This window comes from Bos indicus x Bos taurus, chromosome 3 (assembly GCF_003369695.1).
Source record: "Bos indicus x Bos taurus breed Angus x Brahman F1 hybrid chromosome 3, Bos_hybrid_MaternalHap_v2.0, whole genome shotgun sequence".
Classification (NCBI taxonomy): domain Eukaryota; kingdom Metazoa; phylum Chordata; class Mammalia; order Artiodactyla; family Bovidae; genus Bos; species Bos indicus x Bos taurus.
The window spans coordinates 45,548,501-45,566,932 of NC_040078.1; the positions used below are offsets into that span (position 1 = coordinate 45,548,501).

At 36.8% G+C, this 18,432-nt stretch overlaps 1 long non-coding RNA gene across 6 annotated transcripts in view; it reads right to left on the bottom strand.

The window, feature by feature from the left end:
* Window positions 1-471: 471 nt before the first annotated feature.
* LOC113889582 overlaps window positions 472-18,432 on the bottom strand; it is a 45,209-nt gene continuing 27,248 nt past the window's right edge. The window contains exons 4-6 of one of the 6 annotated variants that reach the window (XR_003510293.1): window positions 10,112-10,256; window positions 7,336-8,616; window positions 472-598 (exon numbers count right to left, since the gene is read on the bottom strand). This is a non-coding gene — a long non-coding RNA (uncharacterized LOC113889582). Of the gene's footprint in view, window positions 599-4,928; window positions 5,427-6,960; window positions 8,617-10,111; window positions 10,257-18,432 lie in introns of those variants that run through there. The other 5 variants (XR_003510295.1, XR_003510297.1, XR_003510296.1 and 2 more) reach the window with 5 other exon arrangements.

Below are 18,432 nucleotides of genomic sequence, written 5' to 3' on the forward strand. Positions count from 1 at the left end.
GTACCTTTGCTATACTGTTTTTTACATGGAAACTTAATCTATTAAAATCCTATTTCCTTTTCTCCAGTTTTAGTCTCTTCACCTATCATGCTCCCATGATACTTGGTTTTAACACTCAGCAAATTCTACCTTCTATTATACCTGAATATAGCACTTATTATTTGTTACACATATCTGGAACACAGCAGATGATCAGTTCAGTTCATTGACTCAGTCGTGTCTGACTCTTTGCAACCCCATAGACTGCAGCACACCAGACTTCCCTGTCCATCACCAACTCCCAGAGCTTACTCAAACTCAAGTCCATCAAGTTGGTGATGCCATCCAACCATCTCATCCTCTGCCGAGCCCTTCTCCTCCTGCCTCCAATCTTTCTCAGCATCAGGGTCTTTTCCAATGAGTCAATTCTTCCCATCAGGTGGCCAAAGTATTGTAGTTTCAGCTTCAGCATCAGTCCTTCCGATGAGTACTCAGGATTGATTTCCTTTAGGGTGGACTGGTTTGATCTCCTTGCAGCCCAAGGGACTCTCAAGAGTCTTCTCCAGCGCAGCAGATGATATCAGATCTTATTTTCATCCTGTAGGTATTTCCTGGATTTCTAATAAAATTGGAAAACTTAAGGTTCTTAATTTATGTCTAATGATTCTCTGTCTTCTCATCATCTAACATAGTATTGTATATACATAACTATTAGATTATTAATATGTACTTAATGATGGTATCAGACACATTTAGTGGCATATTATAGAGTAAAGCCTGAAATGCCTACCCCTTCTTCCAGATGCAAGCCTCGTTTGGAAATATTTGAATTTGTTTCTTTTCTGTTTAGCAGCATTTTTTAAACTGAAACTAAATCACACATGTCAAAATGTGTGGATTTTCTGCTGCTTGATTCTGTAATTTTCTTGTCCAATGAATAATAAAAGTATTTTTCACACTTTTGGTTAGCTCCTAGCTATTCTTACTTCTATCCTTGTTCATCTTTGACCATTTTTCTCATCACTCAACTCCAAGCTTGCTGGAAGCATTGCTTCTCCTATTCAGTGAAAGAACTTCTTTAATGTATATAATCATAATAGTGATTTTGAGTATTTAAGGACATTTTTCCCATCTAATTTGTACATGACTTGGGACACTAAAAATTCTCTTTCAGCCACAAGAAGTATAATTTATTTTTCAATTTATTGTAAAATATACAGAAAACTAACACATATACATACAGGAGCAACTCATTTCAGCATAATCTTTATGCTGCCTAGAAAATTCTTAACTTTAGTTTGAGTAGATATAGCTTAAGAGATACTCCGCTAAACATTTTGTTTAATATTTAGATACTTGTACTCTTCCTTTTATTGCTTAGTTGTGCATTTTATTTTATTTATTTATTTTTTCAGTTGTGTATTTTAAAAATACGTGTTCAAGAGGCCCTACTGAAGAGATCAAAGCATTTGATATGCACACAAAAATGCCTTTAATACTTTCTAGGAATCAGATATTTGTATACTAGAAATATAAATATTGACTCAGAATGCTTCCAAGACACAAATTTGCTTCATAAAATCACCAAAAATGGCATCAACATTTATATCTGTTTACTGTGTTTAATCTACAAAACAGAAAAATAAACCACAGTTTTAATTAAATTCTAATAACATCATGCTCAGAAGATTCATAATTAGTGGACATATTTGCATTTAGCATTAATTTAAAAAATATTTATTCAGTACCTACCATTTGCCAAGCATTTTGAAGTAGAGGATGAGTGTTTTCTTAGCAAAAGATACCAACAATTTCAGGGTAATTTTAAAGAGAATACTTTAGTGGGAAAATGTAATCAATAGTTTGTCTCAACCTCAGAACAATTAAGTTGTCCCTGTTTCCAAATACCCAATTGGAGGGTTTCCAACTTTCCTATGTCTCTATTGTACTATGAATAATGTTTCTAACTCACTAATTTTGCTGCTAATCAAACACTAAAAAGAGATTCTTTATACTTTCAGATATGCTTTGAAAAAAAGCCTCCCAACGTATGCACAAGGGAATTATAAGTTCATTAGTATACAGCTTTTCAAATCTTAGATTCATGGTTCATTATATTACCTTAGAGATAAAAATACAATTTTACACTTATATGACAGTAAAAAGAATTAGAATTAACAACTGATTATGAGTTTTAATCTTTGAAGTTAATATACAGGCATCTCCAATTTAAATATCTCAAATCAAAAGCTACCTTTAATATTTTATCACAAACAATATTAAAACCTAAATTAGATCCACTTAGAGTAATACTTTCCAAAAGCATGCAGTATTTCTAGATCTTAAAATAATTTCCATATTTTACAGTATAGACAACTTTAAAAATATATGCAGGCTGAACAACAAAATATATGCTGCTAAAATATTTGCATTTTAGCAACATTTGCTATGCTCCTTATTCAACTCATTCTTCAATCAGTTATAGTTTGTGGCTACATATTTCAATGGGAAATGGATTATCTGGAATCCAGTGATACAAAATAACAGTCTAAATCAAAGAAGTACATATCACATCATTTATGGCCAAGGAAATGTCTCAAGTTTGTTATTACATGTCACTAAAGCCTAAATTAGCTCTGAGACCAATCCAGGAAATTTGGCTAAATATTTAATACCAAGCCCTCTAAAAAGCTTTACATACTTTGGAAAGGCTGCCATAAAATTCTACAAAGTTGTACAGAATAGAACGTTTAGGTTGTGTGTTAGGAAAAAACCCTAACATAGCTTATCCTTTTAGGAATATAAATTGGACAGACCTTACAGACCTGCCTTTCTAGCACTAGTTCTAGCCCTAACTGGATATTAAGCACGAAGCCTGTCCTTTAAAGAGGGTTTGCAACGCGTGCTCAGTCACACCTGACTCTTGCGACCCCATGGAGTGTAGCCTGCCAGACTGCTCTGCCCAAGGAATTCTTCCATGCAGGAATACTGGAGTGCGGTGCCATTTCCTCCTCCAAGGGAATCTCCCGCACCCAGGGATTGAACTCATGTCTCCTGTGTCTCCTGGCAGGCAGATTCTTTTACCACTGAGCCACTTGGAAGGCCCCCGTTGAAGATTATTTTTGCATAAATAAATTATTTGGTTACAAATTTTATAAGGGTAATAAATTCCAACAAGATGTCTGTCTAAGTTCTTGTGATAATCCCTATACAGTCAGAAATAATAATGTGAAATATAGTTATATATTGGTATAGGATATTCTAAGATATTCTAAGAGATATTTTGGACTAAATTGAGAGCTAAGGAGAACAATTTTTCATTTTATTTTTCACCCTGCCTCAATTACTCCTTCAGAACCCAGCTGAATTGCTTTGTCTTGAACATCTCTCCTCACTACAAGAAGACACATTCACATTTATTTAGTGACATTTAAATGTGTAAGAAAATGTTCTGCTATTTAATGTTCTGTCAAAATATGAAAAAAATCATGTCCAGAAAAAGAGACCAAAAGCAAAATATGTATGAAGTTTCTAAGGAAAGTCAATATAAACAAAGTTGCCCCAGGATGGCAATGGTTGTGGTTGCAAAAACTATTCTTACCATTGTTGTTTAGTCACTAAGTCATGTCTGACTCTTTTGTGACCCCATGGACTGTAGCCCATAAGGCTCCTCTGTCTGTGGGGTGCTCTGGGCAAGAGTATTAGAGTGGGTTGCCATTTCCTTCTTCAGGGGATCTTCTTGAATTAGGGATTGAACCCTTGTCTCCTGCATTTCAATTGGATTCTTTACCACTGAGCCACCTGGAAAGCTCTCCAAAAACTATACATCTCTTTATTTATAGTATCATGGGACAGCCCAGGATGATCATTAATTTGTATGCCAAAATTAACTCTTTGATCAAGAACATATGGCTGTCTTTCTAATTTGTTGTTACTCTGACATTATATGAAAGTATTTGAGTAAAGTGTAAAAGTACTTATTACTATTTATTGCAATTGTTTTATATTTCTTAAAAAAAAAAAAAACTCTTGAATACTAGAGAAAGTTTCTGAAAATACTAGATATCAGTAAGAATTTTCATGATTTTTTCAGACACCTCCCTCTAGTACTCTTCAGAATTGCTGCCAAATTCCTAAGTCTAAAACATGGCATCATCATGTAATTTCCTTGTTATGTTACCTTTTAGTAACTTCTTAGAAATTCTCTTAATCCATCCGGTATGATTCTAAACCAAGTCCTTATGTACCTTCTGAGACACATCTTCGCCCATACTGCTGTGTCTCTGAGCATGTCAGACCTCATTTAGAATGTCTGTTTTGTTCTTCTACACCTGTCTCATTCCAACTGTTTCCTTCCTATCATTTCTGGGTACCTAAATGGCTTGCATCTTTCTTGAACTGCTCAGGCAGATCCAAATTTCTCTTTCCTGAATTACTGCAATAACTAATAATTATACCTAGAAGTACTATATGTGATAATACGGATAATACCTAGTAAATTAATGCATTCCAAAACTTCATTTATAAGCTACTTATTAGAAGATGAAGACTTGCTGCTGCTGCTACTGCTAACTTGCTTCAGTCGTGTCCGACTCTGTGCAACCCCATAGACGGCAGCCCATTCACCCACAAAAATCCTAAATATAATTGATATTCTGTGCTCTACGTTGGATAACCTAAAATGCAGCTCAAATACATTACCGACAAAAAGTGTAATTTCTAAAAATTTCAGTGAAAAGATGGATACTATACTTAAGACGAGGGCTTCCCAGGTGGCACTAGTGGTACAGAACCCGCCTGCCAGTGCAGCAGACATAAGAGACATGGGTTTGATCTCTGGGTTGGGAAGATCCCTGGAGGAAGGCATGGCAACCCATTCCAGTATTTTTGCCTGGAGAAACCCAGGGGAGCCTGGTGGGCTACAGTCCATAGGGTTGCAAAGAGTCAGACACTAGTGAGGAACTTAGTGCACACACACACACACACACACACACACACATACACACACACAGACTCAGGAGTTATTAATCAGTAGGCATAGTTAGGCAATATGAACAAGTTCCAGAGATCTGCTATAGAACACTGTACCTATAGTCAGCAATGCCATGTTCTCCACTTAAAAACTGTTAAGAGAGTACGTCTCAGGTTAACTGTTCTTAGTTCAATAAAATAAAATTTAAATAAAATAAAATAAACCTGGAAGCCAAACTTGCATTACTCCATGATCTATTCATGTACATCCTTGGCAACCTATGCAGTGTCAGATATTTAGTAAGTGTTTTTTCTGGTTATTCATTGCTTCAAAACTAAGCATCTCAAAACTTACTGGCTTGAAATAACTATTTCATTTGCTTACAAGTGTGTGGTCTGGGCTGGGCTCAACTTCCAATTCTTCTGATAGTTCTGTTGCTGGTCACTTTAGTGGATGAATTCAGCAGGCAAGTCAGCTGTGGGCAGTAGAAAGGTTGAGAAGGCTAGGCATCTCTCTCTCCCATCTACCCTTAGGGCCTCTCACTCTCCCTGCTTCTTCTTCTCATGGCCTTTCTAAAGCATAGCTGAATTTCTTGTTCAGAGGCTCAAAGTTCCCTTGACTGCAAAAGTGGAAGCTGCCTGACTTTTTAAGGCATAAATTGGAACTGGCACAGTCACCTCAGACCTATTCTTTTAGTTAAGCATATTACTTTTTTGTTGTGTAGTCTCTAAGTCATGACCTTTGTGATCCCATGGTCTATAGCCCACCAGGCTCCTCTGTCCATGAGATTTTCCAGGCAAGAATATTGAAGTGGGTTGCTATTTCCTTCTCCAGAGGATCTTCCTGACCCAAGGATCAAACACGCATCTTCTGCAATGGCAAGTAGATTCTTTACCACTGAGCCACCTGAGAAGCCAAGCTCATTATTAGTCCAGCCCATATTCACAGGGAGAGAATTGTATAAGGGGACAATACCAGCAGACTGATTATCGGGGGCCACCAAAGGAATAGACTACCACATGGCTTAATCACTACTTATTGCACTGGCAGCTAGTAATATAAAACAATGTATTCCAAGCTCTAATCACTAGGAGGAAAATGACTTCCTCATTTGGTAATGTGCAAAATTCAAATACGTGGAAATTAATTTCTTTAGTATGTACAGAATTATTCTTTTGACAAAGTTCTACTTTAACCACAACTTAAGCTATAATTCCTAAAAAAAAAAGTGAAAAGTGAAGTTGCTCAGTCATGTTCGACTCTTTGCGACCCCATGAACTGTAAACTACAAGCCTCCTCTGTCCATGGGATTTTCCAGTCAAGAGTACTGGAGTGGGTTGCCAATTCCTTCTCCATCAGATCAGATCAGTTGCTCAGTCATGTCCGACTCTTTGCAACCCCATGAATTGCAGCATGCCAGGCCTCCCTGTCCACCACCAACTCCCAGAGTTCACTCAGACTCATGGCCATCGAGTCAGTGATGCCATCCAGCCATCTCATCCTCTGTCGTCCCCTTCTCCTCTTTCCCCCAATCCTTCCCAGCATCAGAGTCTTTTCCAATGAGTCAACTCTTCGCATGAGGTGGCCAAAGTACTGGAGTTTCAGCTTTAGCATCATTCCTTCCAAAGAACACCCAGGGCTGATCTCCTTCAGAATGGACTGGTTGGCTCTCCTTGCAGTCCAAGGGACTCTCAAGAGTCTTCTCCAACACCACAGTTCAAAAGCATCAATTCTTTGGCACTCAGCCTTCTTCACAGTCCAATTCTCACATCCATACATGACCACAGGAAAAACCATAGCCTTGACTAGATGAACCTTTGTTGGCAAAGTAATGTCTCTGCTTTTGAATATGCTATCTAGGTTGGTCATAACTTTCCTTCCAAGGAGTAAGTGTCTTTTAATTTCATGGCTGCAGTCACCATCTGCAGTGATTTTGGAGCCCAGAAAAATAGTCTGACACTGTTTCCACTGTTTCCCCATCTATTTCCCACGAAGTGATGGGACCGGATGCCATGATCTTCATTTTCTGAATGTTGAGTTTTAAGCCAACTTTTTCACTCTCCACTTTCCTTCTCCATAATTCCTACCAATGGCAATTAAATAGGGTTTTCACTTTTTTTCTGTGTTAATTCATGATTTATAATGTTGAATGCATTACTGAAATATTAAGCTTTCTAAAATAACATGCCACACAGTGTGAGTAAGCTTGCAGAGTACTGGCTTTTTTTCTCCTTCCCAAATATTTGATGAGACTGGCTTCCATTTCATAATTTTGAGTATTGTCAGAAACCAATTTAGTAGAATCACATACAAAAAAATATAACTAATCAAAGTAACCGAAATAATGAATTTGCCATGTTAATATTTAAAGATACCACAATTACCTGTAATGTTTTAACCACATGCAAATATTAGTCCTAACAGCTTATAATGGATAACTTCAGAGTAAAGTGGACCTCATTCTTCAAGTTCCAACCCTTTTCACATCTTTATGGGGAAGAAAAAATGATATGTTAGTTAGCAACTCCTGATTGGAAAACCAGACACACACTTAGGTAATCTACATCTTAGGTGGTCAAGATGAAGACATAAAACATAAATGAAAAAAAACAAGAATCTCAAGTTGGCCCTGGGGTCATCAAAGGGAGACTATTTGTCCTCAGAGATGACATGACTCAAGGCATCTCTATGAAGAAGATCATATCAACTCTCAGTCCCAGAAAGTTGTCTTTAACCACGATTTTCTTTCCATCAGTTGCAAATTTTGAGCTCTACTCCTCACTTTTCTCAGCCATCTGGTTTCTGCTGACTCATATGGCTGGCTGTGTTTTCATTTGAGATGCTCAGTGATATCTGAGATGGGGTATTTCTTAACTGTGCAATACTCTTTCACACACTGCACCACATTGATTGAGCCTCAGACAATAAATGCCCGCAGCACATACTGGTCATCGTTAAACCAAAGTACCCCAACAATCTGCCAAGCTCCCAGCAGGTGAAATATCTCCTCCCCACATTCAGGGAAGAACAACACAGGGTAATAGGTATTTTTTCTCTCCTCTCTAGCTAACAAATGGCTAGCTGCCATAGTCTATAAGAGGTAGGAATTTTTCCACAAATATCCATTGCAATTCATATCTATTTGGTTGAGTAAAAATAAATACAATGTAGTCTTAACACAAAATCCAGCAATAATGCCTCTAGGTATCTGCCAAATTAATTTGAAAACTATGCTTAGACAAAAATATGCACAATGAAGCACAGTAAAATATGCTCAACATCATTAGTCATTAGAGAAATGGAAATCAAAACTCCAGTAAGATGCTACTCCATACCCTTTGCTGCTGCTGCTAAGTCACCTCAGTAGTGTCTGACTCTGTGCAGCCCCATAGATGGCAGCCCACCAGGATCCCCTGTCCCTGGGATTCTCCAGGCAAGAAGACTGGAGTGGGTTGCTATTGCCTTTTCCGCCATACCCCTTAGATGGTTATAATAAAAATAATGGACAATGACAAGTACTGGTGAGGATAGAAATTGAAACTGTCATACATTGGTGGGGGCAATTTAAAATGGTATGACTGCTTTGGAAAACAGTTTGGCAGTTCCACAAAGAGTAAAATATAGAGTTAGCATATGACTCAGCAATTCCACTCCTAGGAATAGACCTGAAAGAAATGAAGACATACATTCATATAAAAACTGTACATAAATATTTCTAGCAAAACCATTCTTAATAGCCAAAAAGTAGAAACAACCCAAACATCCATCACCTGAAGAAATGATAAACAAATATGCTATATCCATTAATGAACATATGTATATATATGTGGATATATACATATGGATATAATGAATATATGGATATATACATATAATGAACCATTGTTCAGACATAAGATAGCAATTAGTATTGATACCTGGTACAACAGGGATGAACTATGAAACATTATAATAAGTTATCAAAGTCAGGAACAAAAGGCAACATATTGTATGTTTATTCAAAATGCCAGCTAGAATAGACAAAGCCATAGAGACACAAAGTAGATTAGTGGTTGCCAGAGACTAGGGGCAAGGGAGACTGTGGAGTAACTTCCGGTACAAGCTTTCATTTTGGGGTGGGGAAATTATTCTGTAATTAGGTAGTAGTGATGGTTACACAACATTGTAAATGTACTAAAAATACTTAAATATACATGCATTTTGTGGTGTGTGGATTATGTCAAAATTTTTAAAAGTAAGATAAAGCTAAAAGTCAATATTACATGTGAATGTTTCTAGAAACTTTATTCATAATCACTAAAAATTGGAAGCAATGAAGACGTCTTTCAGTAGGTGAAACGTTCAAGAAACTGTAGTATATCCAAATAACGGAATACTATTCAATGATAAAAGGAATGAGCTAGCAAGACATAGAAAAATATGCATGAATCTTAAATGTGCATTACTAAAGGAAAAATGTCAGTCTGAAAAGGCTACATGCTATATAAGTACAACTGTATGAAATTCTGAAAAACATAAAACTGTAGAATGGGTAAACACACCAGTAGCTGCCAAGGGTTGCAGAAGAGGAAAGGTTTGAATAGATGAAATAAAATAGATATTTTAGGACAATTAAGCTATTCTGCATGATACTAATAGCATTTGAACTTTCCAACACAAATAGTAAACCTCAATGTATGCAAATTAAAAAGAAATTATTTAGGAAATCAAGAGGTCCCAAGATAGAATGCAGATTGTGACAAGGAAATCTAACTGCATTCCCAAGCACAAAATAACCTCACTGAAGGAAGTGGGGGAATAGGTGCTTACCAAAGCAACTTTGGAAATTAGCAGAGTCTGTAAAACTAGGCAAAAGTGACCACAAAACTTTGTATTAGAGTTGCTTCTCACTGGATTGTGGGTTAGCAGTTCTGGTACTGCTATACATGTACACTGAAATTGAACAATTAAGAAAATTGATGGTGGATGATGGAAGCTATGTCTCTTACTATTGGAACAAGAGGTTACAGAGAAGTAAGGGGAGAAGTTTAGATGATCAATTTGGTAATGAATTATAGTTGAAGACTTCAATATGAACTGATATTTAGTTTAATACAGTCACAGATGGATACACAGGAAATATTTATAGATATTTATCTACAAGAGAGTTGGTATACATACACATGGTTTCTTGCTTTTTCTGCTGAGAAGGCCTAGAAGCAATGGTACTTCAGCAGCAGTCAGCACATCTACTGCCCAGATCTTGGTTAATATCGTTCTCCAATAAAGTGAACCAGGGCTCCTTGGAGAAATGGCTGCTTCCAGACTGTGCAGGAAATAAACACGATGATCTTGCAGCATGTGTAGTGCCAGAAAGAAAGTGCTAAGACACACACACACTGTTAGGAGCTGAATGTATCTCCTCCAATTGATATGTTGAAGCCCTGAAAACCCATTTGGAGATGGAGGCTTTGAGATAATTAGGTTTAGATGAAGGTGGAGCCCACATAACAGGATTAATCAGAGCTTGCTCTTTCTTTCCCTCTCATTTTCTATTTCTCTCTCTCTCTCACTCCCCACCATGTGAGGATACAATAAGAAGGCAGTCATTTGCAAACCGGGAAGAGGGCCCTTAAAGAGGAACTGAATGAGTCAGCATCTTGTTTTTGGACTTCCAAGCCTTCAGAACTTGAGAAATAAATTCCTGTTGTTTAAACGACTGAGTCTACGGTATTCTGTTGTAGCAGCCTGAGTGGACTAATACACACACACACACACACACACACACACAAACACACACACACAAATGGAATTTCAAAGCAACACATAAGCCAATTGAAAGAGCTCCCAATGTTTAAAGTTGGAATAATTTGATCAACAAAATAAAGTCGTATTGGATTATAGTCTAAATATTAAATAAATATCCATGAGTCCATATGAATATAAATAAATTATTGAATAAGTAAATACTTGGTAGAAAATTTTAAAAGCTTCCTTGCAAAGCTATGGATTTTCCAGTAGTCATGTATGGATGTGAGAACTGGACAATAAAACAGGCTGAGTAATGAAGAATTGATGCCTTTGAATTATGGTGCTGGAGAAGACTCGAGAATCCCTCGGACTGCAAGGAGATCAATCCAGTCAATCCTAAAGGAAATAAATCCTGAATATTCATTGGAAGGATTAATGCTGAAGCTGAAGTGCCAATACTTTGGCCATCTTATGCAAAGAGTTGACTTATTGAAAAAGACCCTGATGCTGGGAAAGATTGAGGGCAGGAGGAGAAGAAGATGACAGAGGATGAGATGCTTGGATGGCATCATTGAGTCAATGGACATGAGTTTAAGCAGGCTCTGGGAAATGGTGAAGGATAGGGAAGCCTGGTGTGCTGCAGTCCATGAGGTCACAAACAGTCGGATGCGACTGAGTGACTGAACATGATGCAGAAGAACTCCAGGTATTTAAACAGATCCTTAGCCCTCAAGGATGAGGGAGCATAACTCCCCATCTTCTGTTCCTCCTGCCTATCCAAACCGACCTCTATTTCAAAGCATAGATCACACTCAGTCTCTTCTACATACATCTCCACTTATTCATTCTTACCCACCAACCACTGATCTATTTTCTAAATATCAAGTATGGGCTTTTATAGTGACTCCATCACTCCATGCCACCGCCTACCACCAAATACAGTATGGAAAAAGAGAGAAAAAAAGTAACTTCACAATGGAGAAACTTGACAAATAACTATTTCAATCAAATGACCAAGTTTACTATCAAAAGTGATGTCAGATTAATAACATACACTCTTGATACTATGAGAATGGCACTTTATCACTGTGATCTTCCTCCCCAAAACTCTTAACCTGGTGTAATCATGATGAAAACATTAGACAAATCTTCATTAAGGGCCATTATACAAAATACCTAATCAGCATTCTTCAAAACTGTTAAAATAATTAAAAAACAAGGATTTCTGAGAAACTATCAGAGCCAAGAAGAATCCCAGGAGACATGTCAACCAAGTATGAACAGGATATAGTGGATAGGGTCTGACAAAAGTTAAAAAATTAGGTAAAAACTAAGAGAATTTGAATAAAAGTTTGAACTTTATTTAGTAATAGTGGATCAATATCGGTTCATTAATTTGATACATGTACCAGACTAATTTAGGATGTAAATAATAATGAAAACTAGATGTGAGATACATGAGAACTCTCTGTACTACCTTTGCAACTTTTCTGTGAATCCAAAATTTTTCTAAAACCAAAGACTTATTAAAAAAATAAAGAGGCTGTTTAGAGTCCATGTAATGTCACCTAAAAATACACTTTGACTTTTCACTATATGCTGTGTCATTTTTATCAGAACTCCTGCCTAGACAGCATACTGCATTTGATGATTGTAGCTCCACAAAAGGTCAGCCTCTACTTTATCTGGCTTAGCTGTGGAGAACATTTACCAGGATCGTAAAAACCATGAAATTTAGTGCTCAGTCTTTCCAGGAACTCATGGGAACTTCAACTTAAGATCCTGCCTATTCAGAGGGCCTCTACTCTATGGAAGCTGCACTCTCTTTTCCTTTTTTTACACTCTTTCCTATTTCTACTCAGGACTGAGGGGCAATTATCATTCTCATGCCACTCCCAAAACATGAGGGCTTTACTATCCCTCACCCCTTCTTTCTTAACATATGAATTCATATCTCAAAAAGGGCCTGTTCAGCCAAAAATCTCTCTACCAGAATGACAACATCATCTATTTATCTAACTTTGCTTGATGGGCAGGAGAACTGGAGAATAATTCCTTAGAAACAAGACAGAGCTTCCTTCCCAGGAGCCAGATGAAGCAAGAGGGGGAATTCACAACTAATTTACAATTAATGAATTCACATCCACAACTAATGAATCTCCCACCCACAGTGATAGACAAAATGCTCCTTCTAAAGCAACAATCAACCAACAAATGAACAAACAGCAACAATCCCTCATTTCACTACCACCACTTCTAAAGATATATAATAAAATTTATTCCTGGGAACACTTGAGACTCTAAGCAAAATTCTAATGTTGAGAATATGATTGAGCCACAAGTTATTACAGGAGAATTTTGGCTCTAGGATTCCAAATAAACACTGGGCAGTCAGAATGTATTAGATAACATAGCTGCAGGTTCAGAACATGGCCACCTTCCTTGGAAGAAACCAGCTATGTGTACTTGGTCAGCAGATGACAATATAATATTTTGTTAATTTGGTAGGCGTTTTTCTTTTTACTCTCATTTTTTTTTTTTTGCCTTTCCTCCATTTATTTGGTTGGATTATAGCCTCAAATAAGGGTTGTAAAAGATGAGTAAAATGAGTCAAATTTTATCTTTTTCTTTTAAAACCTGAGATCCAGGAACAAGGCTATGCTACATCATAATATCTGGGAAGAATATGTGATCAATTTCTATATTCCTTATCTTTCCTATCAAGAATGAAAAAAAAGTCACTTGTGGGTATCTGAGAAAAGAACCAGAGCTCTACCTCTTCTGCACCCACCCTCCCCTCATCTCATTCCTGACACATTCCCAATGTGGCTACAGAAGCAGAATAATGTGGTCCTTCTGTTTGATAGGAGCACAACAGTACCTGAGAGAGAACAGATGCTTGGAGGTCTTGTCTTCAGGAAAGGGAAGGAAACTACTTACATGTATGGACAGTGAACAGAATAGATGATGGTCATCTCATTACTTGTCACAGAGAAACATGAAAATGACTGTGGATCAGGTGCCCACAGTCCTTACTAAGCTGCTGGCCCTTTGTCAACTGCCTAGAATGTAGAAGCAATTCTATTTGAATGGGAAAAGAAGTTTTACAGTGAGTGAGATTTTGATTTTGCCATTTGACTGATTAAGAATTCAGAATAAAAACTGAGTTCTATTAAAGAATAAATTGAGTTATATTTTTGTTGAACCCAACTAAGTCTGAAGTCAAAGGTTAGTACCTACTACATTTTTATTAGTGTTTGAAAAAAGAGAAGAATGCCTTTCTTAATAATCATAACTTTGAGAAATCTTTGTTAAATACAAAACTGAAGGAATTATATTAAAGGAAAAAAGTGAGGAGGATTAATTATATAAAATATATATAAAATATATGAGCATAAATATATGTTTCCTTACACTTTTCAGCCCCCTTGCAATTAGAAGAGTAAAATAAACTCTTGGCTATTGGACTATGAGTAGAAATTGACATCTTATTTCTGGTTTAGGTATTTAATTGCTTAGATGAAAACGTCCTGCATCTTTTTAAAGTGCTACGTGACTCAGGAGGTCACATAGTCCAGAAGAGTCAACCAAAAGAAAGTAAAATCTCTGACAACTAGGTCTCAGCATGACTGTATGGAGCAGAGGTTCCCTGACAACTCACATGGGAAATGTAGCATGCTGCTGCTGCTGCTAAGTCACTTCAGTCGTGTCCAACTCTGTGCAACCCCATAGACGGAAGCCCACCAGGCTCCCCCGTCCCTGGGATTCTCCAGGCAAAAACACTGGAGTGGGTTGCCATTTCCTTCTCCAATGCATGAAAGTGAAAAGTGAAAGTGAAGTCGCTCAGTCATGTCCGACTCTTCGAGACCCCATGGACTGCAGCCTCCCAGGCTCCTCCCCGTAATGGGATTTTCCAGGCAAAATGCACCATGAGTAAGACATAAACCTCTGTGGTTTTAAGCCTCTGAAATTTCAGGCATAATTTGTTATCACAGCATAACCTAACCTATGCTTACTAGTGTATTATAGAACACTCAAAACACAGAATTACATGAATCTACTAAATATCATATTTTGTGTTAAGTGAAAAAAAATCAGGTCACAAACCAAAGTCATTAAAATAATTACAATTGTGTAAAGCAATTGTATAAATTGACATAGATTAAAGCATTGATGGTGGAATTATGTGTTACATATTTTCTCCCTTACTTTCTTTTACATTTTTATTATTACATATTCAGAAAAAAATAAATTAGAAATAAAAAATGATCACATATCCCTTAAAACATCACTAGTGGACTGGATACAGTCTTAGGCACCTAAGTAGGAAATAGGATACATTTTTCTTTCAAGTAAAAATCAAACGTTGCAGGTTACAAACTTCTAAATTTTGTACATTTATTCATTTTACTTGAATATCAGCTATAAGCACTTGCTGAATATTTATTCAGTGCCCAATAATGTGTTATGTATTTTCTAAGACAAAAAGGAAATATATGTCACTTACTGGATTATTACACTCAGTATCTATGGAGTAAAGACTTAAACAACCAAGAATGTGTTCACAATGGCACATAAACATAACTCTCTTTGATTTCACCACATATATTAAATAAAGCACTGAGTTAAATGCATATGCTTAGTATTTCCTTGAAGCAAACTTGATATATTGTGGTAAATATCACTCTGGACCTTAGGTGCTTAAATAGATGGATCAAATCACAAAATATTAGAATTTGAAGACATTATGGGAATTTTTCTAATGAAAGAAATGGTCTGTGAATTTGGAAGTACCTGTGTTCAGTCTAAAACTTGATATTTCTGGCAGTTTGACTTTGGTCAGGTACTTAAACTCTTGAAGGCCCAATTTCCTTTACTGTAAAATAAGCATAATACTATTTCTTGAGATAGACTTAAGTATTGAATGAGAAAATATACATAATGGACTCAAGGCACTGTCTAACACAGTAATTTCTCAACAAAAGATGGCTACTTTTATTACTCAGTCCTACTATGTGGTTTTACTCTGATAACAAATATAGAAGTTAAAGAATTGGGGGATAACATCATAAGGCTATATGAACACATACTATACTTGAAATGTAATATTAAATGTACTAAATACTCCAACAAACATATGACTCTAGTAAATATAAGAAAATAGACTATGAAGGGTAATCAGTATGTAATTTTCCAACCAGGGATTTTTGGAAGGTACCTACACCTTTTGATCTCTCCTCATGATTGACACTTTCCGCCTACTTTCTCCTTCATCTACTTTATCATGTCAAAGGGCTGGGGACAGGCCTGGTTATAAACTTTTATTGTACCTTTCATGGCTTAAAGCAGATAGTACAGCAAGTTAGGATAGGCAAGGCAAACTAGGGGCCCCAGAACCTGAGTGAGGAGCCAGGTAAGATTTTACAGTGAGAAACAGGATATGGCTCCATGGGATATGGCTGATTAACCATAGTGGAAGCTGGACGAGGAGAAAATAGAGGGATAGAGAAGTTCAAGAAGAATTACAGGAATGATGGCATTTGTTTGTCCACCTGTAACAGTGTTACTTATACTGGTATATTTATCTTCAGGTAATGGATACCAAGGAAGGTTAAGAATGAGAAAATGAAAATAATAACCCTAGGATTATTGGGAGAAGTATTATGGAGAGGGAGAAGGAATGAGCTGAATGACTTGAAGTACTAGATTAGGTACAGCGAAAAAATGGACAATTCAGGAGAGGGCAACACATGAGAAAAGGAAGACTGAGATAAAAGGAGACTGGTTTGCACTGGGATAATGAGGACACTTATTAGTCCTTCTAATCTCCTCTAGAATTGTCAACACTGTGGCAATTGAGAATAACAGGACTAGCTGTTTTATAACAAATAGACTTGACCACAAAGAAATGAACTTGAGAGTACTGACACAGTTTACATATGCCACAAACAACCACCTTCGGCCAGTGATGCTACCCAACTGTGCTGGACTCAAACAGATGACCCTGGGGTGAAAGGTTCTATTATCACAACATTTCTGATCACCAAGCTTTCCATGTTTCTTAAACTCCTTTCCTTAATATTCTACAGTGTGTTTATTTTTATGGTTATAAAGCCATCCTCAGATTTGCAATGATATTTACCACTATATTGCAGAGTATTTTAACTGATGTTAGTTCAAATCAATTCTGGAGAAACTTTCCAGCCAAGGGAATTGCAAGCTAGCTGGTTGACATTGGAGGTCAAATACTCCAGGGCATGGGTCTCAAATCACTTAATTCTTCACAGCAAATTAGAAATGGGACTCCAGCTGGTGCTAACGCGTAAGACAGACTTGCTGTATAAGGACAAGCTGCTGCTTGGATTTCAAGTCTTTATATTCCTAAAATAAAAAATATGAGACTCCATTTCCCTCCCCCAATCTCATTCTTTCAGGGTAAAAGCTTTCTTAACAACAGCAAAAATCTGGCCAACTGATTTCAATACATAAATCTTGCCAAGGTATAAAAATAAAATATGATTTAAGCAGCAACCTGTAATCTCCTGTTGACGACCAGCTGTGCCTCCTATTAGTATTAATGGAAGTTACACAGGCATAATAAGAAGGAGGGGAAAATGCCACCTTATGCTTTTTGCACACCTTAACATTTTTATAGCAAGTCTGATTACAAGGGTTTACTTGAGCGGCAATTAAACACTGATTGATTACTAAGTACAATTTGTATTCCAGGCAACATGCAAATGGCAATGAAATTCTCAAATAGGGAATGGAATAAATTCTTCTCACATCTAGAGAGAGAATCACATTTTTTAAATAGCAAATGTTTTCTAACACTGAGGAAAGAAGTTCACTGTAAGTTTTTTTTTTAACAATACATTTTTACCCAAAGACAATAAGCCTTGATTCATTTTAGGAGGACTAAATGATACAATTTCTGCAAATTGTACTTCCCAGTTCACCTTTAGACCTATCTCTAAAGAAATCTGTCTTGGATTATAGTACTCATGATACAGGAGAAACTGACACTAAACAGGTATACAAACATATAACATCAGTGAGTATACAGCAAAGAAAAAGTTCAGGAGAAAGACGGACGTTGCTGTGTATGTCTGTCTGTGCATGTTCAGGGGAAAATGACAGAAACGGAGCATTCAGGGCTTTTTACTGACTGTTCCCCGAGTGTGAAATGTCCTGATCCAACATTGTTGAGTGGTCACCTGCTCAGTATCATTTTCATATTAACCCAAAGACAAAGGCTAAGAAGAGCTAAGAAGTTGGTGTTCTGGATAAGTAGTAAGCCTGGAGTGGTTGAAGTGGTGTGAGCTGGAGAAGAATAGGAAGAGGTAAGATCAGAGAAATAGAATTTCAGATCCTGAAAAGCCTCGTAGTCCATTCTACAAAATGTGGATTTTACTTTAGTTTTAACGAGAAGCCATTGCTGGTTTTGATCAGGGAAGTGTTATGATTTAACAATATTTTTCAATCATCAATCTAGTTTTTACACATATGTAAAGAATTCATTTTAAGTGCATACATAGATGCCCTTGAAATCTGTATTTTTCCTGAAAAACTGGTTCACTTTATAAAATTGCTTTCACTTCTTGACAATGGAATGTAAAAGAGAAATGGCAGTTAATAGTCTTATAATCAGATGTGTTTAAAAAGAAAAGCCAGAAATTGTTATTGCTTAGGATATTGTTATGAATGGCAGGGAGAGATAGAAGAAAAGTAAGGGAATGAGTTATGATGTT